The 9,276-nt window shown below is 48.3% G+C and overlaps 1 pseudogene; it reads right to left on the bottom strand.

Moving 5' to 3' along the window:
* Positions 1-2,907: 2,907 nt before the first annotated feature.
* On the bottom strand, positions 2,908-7,834 carry LOC149345849 (uncharacterized; annotated as a pseudogene).
* Between the last annotated feature and the right edge of the window lie 1,442 nt (positions 7,835-9,276).

Below are 9,276 nucleotides of genomic sequence, written 5' to 3'. Positions count from 1 at the left end.
TGGATGTGGTCGACATGTATTATTTCCTCCCGCATAGTCAACTCATGAAGTATATAAGAATATGTATCGAGGATGACAACGATGAATGCCAGCTCCAAAATAACTGCGGGATTAAAACTGCGTCTTTTTTACAATTGATTTCGTTTTACCTCAACAACACTTATATTGTGTGGGACGATAAAGTTTTCATGCAAAAGTCCGGAGTGTGCATAGGGTCAAGGGTAGCCCCTGTCCTCAGCAACATTTTCTTAAGCCAAGTTGATAAGAAAACAGAGGATGATCTCGTCGGAAATGGTTTAAGAATCTTCCGATATGTAGCGATTTTCTAGTGAATGCTGAGACCCTCAACGATGAAGATGTGACAAGGGTCCTTGACGTCCTTACAAGAAATGGGTCGGGATTGAAATTCACCTGTGAAGTCCCACAGGAAGGCGTCTTGCAGTTCCAAGCTTTAAAAGTGACAGTTCACGCAACCCATATTTGCTGGCAGTATTCCCCTAGAAGCGAAAAGCCACTATTTAACTATAAGTTATCTCATCCTAGCTGGTTAAAGCGGGGATAGTAAAAAGCTGTTTAATCATGGCAGTGAATAGGTCCTGTGCTCACCAAATGGAAAGTAGCCTGGCAACACAAGTTAAGAGGTGCAAAGGAGCGGGCTATCCCGACTCTGTTCTTGTGTCGAGTGCTAACAAAGTCATCCGCACATTGAAGTCATCGGAGCATGGCTTGGAACGGCGAAGAGCGTCAAAAGGACGCAAGCAAGTGGTTGTCATGCCCCATGTACACGCCCTATCACACAGGCTACAGACAGTGGGTGCTAAGCACGGCGTGGGTGTCTTTCTTTCAGCCCCTAACAGACTAGAAAAGGTAGGTGCGGCAGTTCAAAGGAAATGCGAAGGACGCAGGAGAAACAGATCATGTAAATTGATACGTTCCGTGTAGCAAGTGTGTGGTTTATCAAATACCTCTTTCCTGTGGCCGCACACCAGACTGTCCGATGTGTTAATGTGAGGCTAATCGAACATGCTAACTCATTAGGAAAGATGTGCACTAATTTAGCCAAGCATTGCTTCACGTGTCAATGCAGTCTGTTCTTTGCAGGAACAGAGGTATTGTATCGGCACACGGACATGCGCACTAGGGAACTGGCAGAGGCATTCAACATCTATTTCTAATCTACATAAATGATTTACGGTCTAACATCAGGTCTGATGTTCGATTATTTGGGGATGATTGTGTTATTTACCGCCCAATTAATGATCAGACTGACATCACCATCCTTCAAGATCTTGTTCCTATTGAAGATTGGTGCCGAACTTGCCTTATGTCACTAAATAGTACTAAAACGTCCCTTCTTTCTTTCTATCGCCACCGCAACCACCAGGATCATCATCATCATCATGAGCCTGACTACGCCCACTGCAGGGCAATGGCCTCTCCCATGTCTCTCCAATTAACTCTGTCCTTCGCCAGCCGCGGCCACCTTAGCACTATTCCCATCATATCAGTTGACTCCAAGTACCTTGGCATCCACTTAAGTAAAGATTTAACCTGGTCCCATCATATTCATCATGTTACTAATTCAACAAATCAAGTTCTGGGCGACTTACTGCGTAACTTATCATTAGCCCCCCGTTCTATCAAACTTCTTGCTTACTTAACTTTTATACGTCCAAAACTTGAGTTTGCATGTGCAGCGTATGACCCTTTCAATGCCAAGCTTCCCACTGTTCTCTAATCTGTTCAGAACCGTTCTGTCAGATTCATTTGTTCTCACTACTCTTATCACACTAGCGTTTCTGCATTAAAACCCCAGCTCAGTCTTCCCACGCTAGCCTGCCGTCGCAAAATCACCCGTCTTTCGTTGTATCACAGATTTTTCCACACCTTTAACCACGATGCCCCCCGTATCACACGCGCTCATCGGATATACCGTAACTCCCACCCTGACGCTGTCTACCCCGAGAAATCTCGTACTGTAACATATCAGCAGTCTTTCTTCCTTAGAACAGCCAACGACTGGAATGGGCTTCCATCCGAGGTGGCGACCATCACCAATCCAGTTCATTTCAAATCCGCCATCGAAGACCATCTGTGTCCAAATTAATAGAATTTTGTCAGCCCACCCCTCATGTAATGTCCTTGTGGACCTTTGAGGAATAATAAATAAATATATCATTAGAAAGAAAAATGGGAGTGTCAGTGCTTCATCTGCAGCTATAACAGGTATGGAAAAGACCCGCCTGCATATATTTAATGCCTCGGGGAACAGTTTGGTTTGGTTTATTGGGGTTTAACGTCCCGAAGCAACTCAGGCTATGAGGGACGCCGTAGTGAAGGGCTTCGGAAATTTCGACCTCCTGGGGTTCTTTAACGTGCACTGACATCGCACAGTACACGGGCCTCTAGAATTTCGCCTTCATCGAAATTCAGCCGCCGCGGCCGGGCGGCTGCTGACCCGCGTCTTTCGGGTCAGCAGCCGAGCGCCGTAACCACTGAGCCACCGCGGCGGGGCTCTCGGGGAACGCACCTTTGATATGTGCTGATTTTATCTGTGATAGGCACGTTTGGGTGTGATGCTTTTACTGACGTTGCGTATGTTCGTAGATTCTTGGATTGTGTAAAAGATGCGTGTTTTTTCCAATAAAATCGAGTTGCAAGTTCAGCTCTGTCTTTGTGTCACTCTTTGCTCGTTGTCCTCGTTGTGAAACGCTGTTGCAAAAATTAAGAATTAGTACCAATTCGCCAAGATTTCCATTTTACATCCAGGAAGACTTGTGAAACGAAGGTGTTGAAATCTAGATTGTTTTGCCCTAAATCGATGTAGCTCGTCGAATTAAGCAAGAATAAGCTCGTCGTTAAGCTCGTCGAGCTAAGCAAGATTGGTGCACGGTGAAGGGACGATTGCTACGAGAGTTGCTTTACGGTGTTGGATGAAGTGTCAAACATATACTGGTTCGAGCCGATTTGAAGTGTTTTAAATCGCAAGGAAAATTTGGCAGACCTGGCTTTAGCAAATGCAACACGTTGTTTTGGGCGTGACGAACGGCACGCGAGAAGTCCTCTCCAACACTATAAACCGTGTCTTTCAGATTTCGCCCATTTCATAGGAGGGATTCTTTAGTTTTGCTACTTGTGAATTTCACGATTATGGGACGGTTTTTATCTTGCGAGTGACGACCGAGGCGATGAGCTCTTTTTATCTCGTGAGGTTCCACAGTTATTTGAAGGTTATTACGGCAAACAACAATGATTACTTTTTCAGATTCTGGCCATGTTTCGCTATCAGTAGTGTCAGGGATACCATAGAAGATGAGATTGTTACGGCGTGACCTGTTTTCAGCGTCATCTATGCGGGTTTCTAGTTCCTGGATTATACGCGCTATGTTGCTTGTGTCAGCCTGCATCTTTTCAATGTCGTTTCGAAGGGGAAGTAGTGCTTGGTAGTTTGTTTCGAGGTCGGCCATACGATTGCTTAAGTCGGTTATGGTTTTATCCGTAGTAGTGAGCTGGGATTTCAGTCCCTCGACTCCGGCTATTAGTTGGGTTTGGACTGCGGTTAGTTTCTGCAGTTCCGCGAGTACTGCAGTGCTGTCGTTAGGACCAGGGTTAGTTTCGATATCTCCTGATAACAATAGCAAAGAATGAACAGTAGCACACTCGGCGGCAATGGCAACACAGCACTGTGGGCTCGGGAACTGCACCAGAACATAATTGTTTGATCTTTTGGCAAATAAGGCGTATGATGTACTAACCTGCATCGCAAAGATTAGCGGATTAGATGGTTGCGCTGAGGTGCAGTCACCGAGCCCAAAGAACGGTGCCGGTGGCGGGGGCGGTTTTATATGTCGTGAAGCTGTTGATGTCCATGATGATGTGGCCGTCCAAGATTCCTTCTAAAGCTAGGTGAAGATTGTGTTAGTACACCCTCGATAGCGCTAACGAAACGTGAGTTAGATTATTTTAACCAGGCATAGAGCAATTTTAATGTGTAGGATTCCGAAATTCGTCTGTTAGCCTTTTTACCTTCTGCTTTTAACGTCCCTTTTGGTTCTTTTATCGGCTTTAAAAATTTTTTAATGGTCTTTTTGGCCTTTTAGTGCATTTTGTTCACTTGTCATCTCCTAGTGTTTTTTGTCTCTTGTACTGCCTGCTTGCGTCATCCTTTTCAGCGTGATCCGTTTAATCGCCCCTCCCCTTGTCTCTTTATCTTGTCTAGTTTTCACTTTTTGTTGCCTCCAAGGGTCACCCTTGCCGTCATGTTATTTTCAATTGCAGTTTGTTATCTTTCGGTAGCGTGCAAACACAGCAGATGTTACTCATGTCTTCCCGCCCACTTTTCGAACGTATACATATGTTGCTCCACAATAAAACAATCAGTTGAAGCAGCGCTGTATCGTCTTGCCTTTCTTTGTCCATGTCTTAGGAGTGCGCTGTGTTTTTCCCCAACAAGATTCCTTCGGCGCCGGCAGCCACTGTTCCTCTGTTGGTGTAGCAGTCGTGCGGGGCGGGCAGCTGACGAGCGGCAAGCGGTAGCGTCCCGGCTCGTCCCTGGATCATGGTGGTGCTGATGTGCTCGGGGATCGGGACCAGGATCTTCACCGCATTGGGGCTGTTAAGAACGGGCCACAATCCCACCGCTGGAACCAGTGTTAAAGATGGGGCTTCTATCCCACCGCTGGAACCAGAGTTGAAGACGGAGGGGTCCTGGAGATGAGTAACTCGTTTAGCCCCGCAGGTACCGGCTCCGAATGACGATGTCGGACTGCGTTATCGAGGAAACTGTACAGAAGGGTTTATTCTACATATTTACAGATGAGAATCGAATCGAATCGAATGCTCCGATCACACAACAACATCCCGTTAAATACGGTTCGCGTTCCCCAGATCCCTGACTGGGGAACTTAGTTCGAATAACGTTGTCCAATCGGATGGGCCATTGATGACGCTGGCGGTACCACCCACGGCACGGGGCGGTGCTGAAGCTCTCTCGCTCTCTCACAGCTCGGGGGATGAGAAGGGGAACACCAACAAACACTGAGGTGTCGCCTTGTCCACTGGGGCTAGTCTTCTGTGCGTTGCCGCCGCGGGAAAGGAGAATCCCGCCGTCTCCCCGCAGGTGAATGACCTCCTCGATCTCCCCCGCCGGATGGCCGAAGCACGCGACCTCCTCGAGTACACAGCGTCTTTCAATTAGCAGCCTCGCTCGGCGTGACCTTGTGTAGCATCACCTCGTCCGGTGGTCCGAAGACCGACTCGCCGCTGCTTCCGCCGTGCTTCCTGTGCATTGCTGCTTCCACCGTTGCTGCTGCTGTCGCAAGCTCTCGCTGCATCTTTGCCTAACGACGACACTCGTCTGACAGTAATTTCTCCCAGGCCCGTGGGACGCAGCGTCCTTCGATCGGTTCGGAGGTTCGGTGATTTGGAGTGCAACAACCCCGTCCGTCGTCGTCTATACTTCTGCCACCGGCGCCAGGCCTCGTCATATCCCTTGCTTTGCGATGAGTCACACCCGGCTCCCAGGACCACGTTGTCCACTCTTAACAGCTCGTCCGCGGCCCGAAAAATCTCGAATGGCCAGCGTTCACGACCGCTGGGCAGGAAGAGATGAGGCCGCAGTCGGGTGGAAGGGCTGGTTTCCAGAAATGGCATCCAAGCTCGAACATTCAACAAAGAATGGCATCAGTGGACTGTTCCACGAGACAGGGCACTGACCCACAAGCAAGCGCTCGGAATTTGCCAAAGACCCACCAGGCTTCCCACAATGACAACAAATGTTTACTAAAACATGATTGGATTTTGGCGCAATTTTGGTGCCGAGAAAGCGCAAGATATCATCCCCTTTGAAATCGCCAAAGACGGACTGCTTGGACCAAGGTTAAAAACAAAAACCCACGCACAGTAGGTGGTCCTACCAAGTACTCCTGTCTACAACAAACGGCTGAATCCATCAGCATTTCCGTGCGGTTTTCCGTTTCTGAAACGCATCGAGAAATTCTGTTTTTGGAGAGCAGGACTCCGTCTAAGCAAGCGACCATTTTTGGGGGGACAAAACTCTCATAATCATGTTTGAGACGATGGTCAGTCTCAAATATGAACTTTGCGCCGTTCAAGTAGCTCTGGTAACCCGACAACATCTGTGCCGCCTAAACCAAACGCGCGCTGTTTGTCTGAAACGCTGAACGCTTCTCTACAAGTCAGCCTGCGGCTGACGTACAGAACTGGGTGCTCTTCGTGGTCGTCGCCAACGTGACTTAAAATAGCACCCAATCCTCTATCACTGGCGTCACACTGAACTTAACTCTTCACCATAGTAGGCGGTCTGAAGCAAAGGTCTGGACACGAGCGTTTCCCCCAGACGAGTTTTCTCTTCGGTCATTTCAGTGTATGTCAGTGAGGTTCCCTTTCGTAAGGTGTCAGACAAGGGATCAACGCTCCGTCTACGCGACGCTAAGCGTAGTTCTACTCGAGCTGCACTCCTGTGAGTGCCCTTATCTCTTGGTAGCATGGGAAATTGACACCTGTGATTTCTCTCAGTGACGCCATAGCCTTTGTCTAAGGTAAGGAAAAAAAAACTAACCTCCGATCAACTCGTTTTAACTCAAAAAGTAGCCTTTCCCTGCCTGATTTCATAAACACACACAAAAAAAGAGGAATATAAAAAAAGAACAGCTACTTCAAATCGCCACGCGGGGGGGAAAGCTGACTCCCCGCCGCCGACTTGAAAGGATTAGTCTTTCAGACGCGCCCGCCGGGGTCGCGCTTTGACTGATTGTACTGCGGTCAACTCGTGACAAAAGGCTGCAGAAAAAAACGGTCCCCGACTCTCACTGTCGTTTCCGCGCCCCCTCGAGGCTCTCCGAAAACCTTGGTCGCGCCTACAATGTCGATAACCGACTCTGGCTCTGGACAACGAGCAGTGACCAGCGCGAGAAGGTGCCTCTTTCTCTCGCCCCAAGCAGGAAGCTCGGCTACTCATTCGCCATGCGCGCTTCTTAGAATGCGGGGCCAAAAGTGAAGGACGATTCCTTTTCAAGTGCGCCCGCCGAACACGCCTGCATGTGTCGTCTCGGTTGTTCGACGCCTGCGTTCGCATGCGCTGAGTACCGCGCAACCTTGCGCTGTTTGACTGTTTGACCAGGCCCAAAGGTCGTTCGCTGCTGAGTGACGATCCTGATCGATGGGGACGCGAGCGCTAACCGCTCACACAGGTGACCTCTTCAGTTCGGTAGAAGGGACAAATCAGCCGTGTCACCTCTTCCGCTTTGTCTGCTCCTCAGGGCGCACGCGGGCACTGAGTTGGCGGCGCCGTCGCCCCGCCGTCGTCGCCACTGGGTCTCGTCCGTCGGTGCACGGCAGTCCGGGAGAAGCGCCGCACTCAGCCTCCCCGGCGAAGGGGATTAGACGCCTTTGTGTACGCCGACGCCATCGCCAGTAGCTGCCCCACGCAGTGTCTCTTTTGTCTTCCCCGAGCAGCAGCGCTTCGGCCAAAGTGGCCTGATGGCGCCCGACTGGCTCGCCTGTTTCCGCTGCCAGTCCCCAGGAGCGCAGTCCGGTACCAGAGCCGCATTCAGCCTCGCCGGCGAAGGGGATTAGAGCTTTTGTCCACGCCAACGCTGTCGCCAGGAGCCGCCCCCAGGCCAGCTTTTCCTTGCGTCTTCTCCGAGAAACAGCAGCGCTTTTGGCCGCATACCTGATGGCGCCTGACTTGCTCGCCGTTCTCCGCTGTCTGGGCCTCCGATCATTACAGTGCGCAGTCAAACGACGCACCCGAAAGAATGCTTGCCAAGGTCGGCAACAGTAGGCTGACGAACAGCTGGTTCATCGACTGCATCGCAAAGATTAGCTGATTAGATGGCTGCGCTGAGCTGCAGTCACCGAGCCTACACAGAGTCAAGGAAGAATACATGCGTTTGACACAGATCTGAGGGATACGTTTTTTAGTGTTCAACCACGAAGATTTGTGAAACAAATGTTCTCAAATCTAGCTTGTTTTGCTCTAAAACGATGTATCTCGTAGAGCTAAGCAAGAATGCGTGCTTTTCACGCAATTTTGTGCGATTCCGTTTTTGAGTGTACAACCATGATGACTTGTGAATTATTGATGTTCAAATCTAGTTTGTTTTGCTCTAAATGGATATATCTCGTCGAGTTAAGCACTAATACGTGCGTTTCACGCAAATCTGAAGGATTTAATTTTTGAGTATTCAACCACGAAGATTTGTGAAACGAAGACCTTCAAATCTAGCTTGCTTTGCTCCAAATTGATGTATGACGCAGTTTTCAGTGTACATCCACGAAGACTTCTGAGATGAAGGTGTTCATTTCTAGCTTTCTTGCTCTAAATCGATGTACCTGGTCGAGTTAAGCACGAATGCGTTCTATTCATGCAGATCTGTGTGATTGCATGTTTGAGTGTACAACCATGATGAGTTGTGAAACGAAGGTGTTCAAATCTAGCTTGTTTTGCCCTAAATCGATGTATCTCGAAGATTTAAGCACGAATGCGTGCTATTCACGCAGATCTGTGAGATTTCATGTTTGAGTGTACAAGCATGATGTGAAACAAAGGTGTTCAAATCTAGCTTGTTTTGCTGTAAATCAATGTAGCTCGTCGAGTTAAGCACGAATACGTGCTTTTCACGCAGGTTAGTGAGAATCCGTTTTTGAGTGTACAACGACGATGATTTATAAAATGATGGTGTTTAAATGTAACTTGTTTTGCTCTAATTCGATGTATCTAGTCGAGTTAAGCAAGAATACGTGCTTTTCACGCAGATCTGTGAAATTGCGCGTTTGAGTGTACAGCCACGTAGACTTGCCAAAAGAAGGTGTTCAAATCTGGCTTGTTTCCTCTGAATCGATGTATCTCGCCGAGTTAAGCACGAATACCTGCTTTTCAAATAGAACTCAGAGATTAACTTTTTGTGTGTACATCCACGAAGACATGTGAAACGAAGGCGTTAAAATCTAGCTTGTTTTGCTCTAAATCGATTTATGATGTAGTTTTTGTGTGTACATCCAGGAAGACTTCTGAATCGAAGGTTTTCAAATCTAGCTTCTTTTGCTCTAAATCGATGTAGCTCGTCGAGTTAAGCACGAACACGTGCTTTTCAAGCAGAACTTAGAGATTAACGTTTTGAGTTCAGGAGAGCAAGCTGCCGGCCTAGTTGGTGAAGCATGTTAAATAGAATTCAGCGCAAAAAAAAAACGGACAAGGGACGAAGTAAACGACACAGAGACGTTCACGAGCGCTAACTACCAACAGCTTATTCA

Source organism: Amblyomma mixtum, chromosome 4, assembly GCF_055824585.1.
Source record: "Amblyomma mixtum isolate Tamu chromosome 4, ASM5582458v1, whole genome shotgun sequence".
NCBI lineage: Eukaryota > Metazoa > Arthropoda > Arachnida > Ixodida > Ixodidae > Amblyomma > Amblyomma mixtum.
This window is presented reverse-complemented; position numbering and strand designations above follow the sequence as displayed.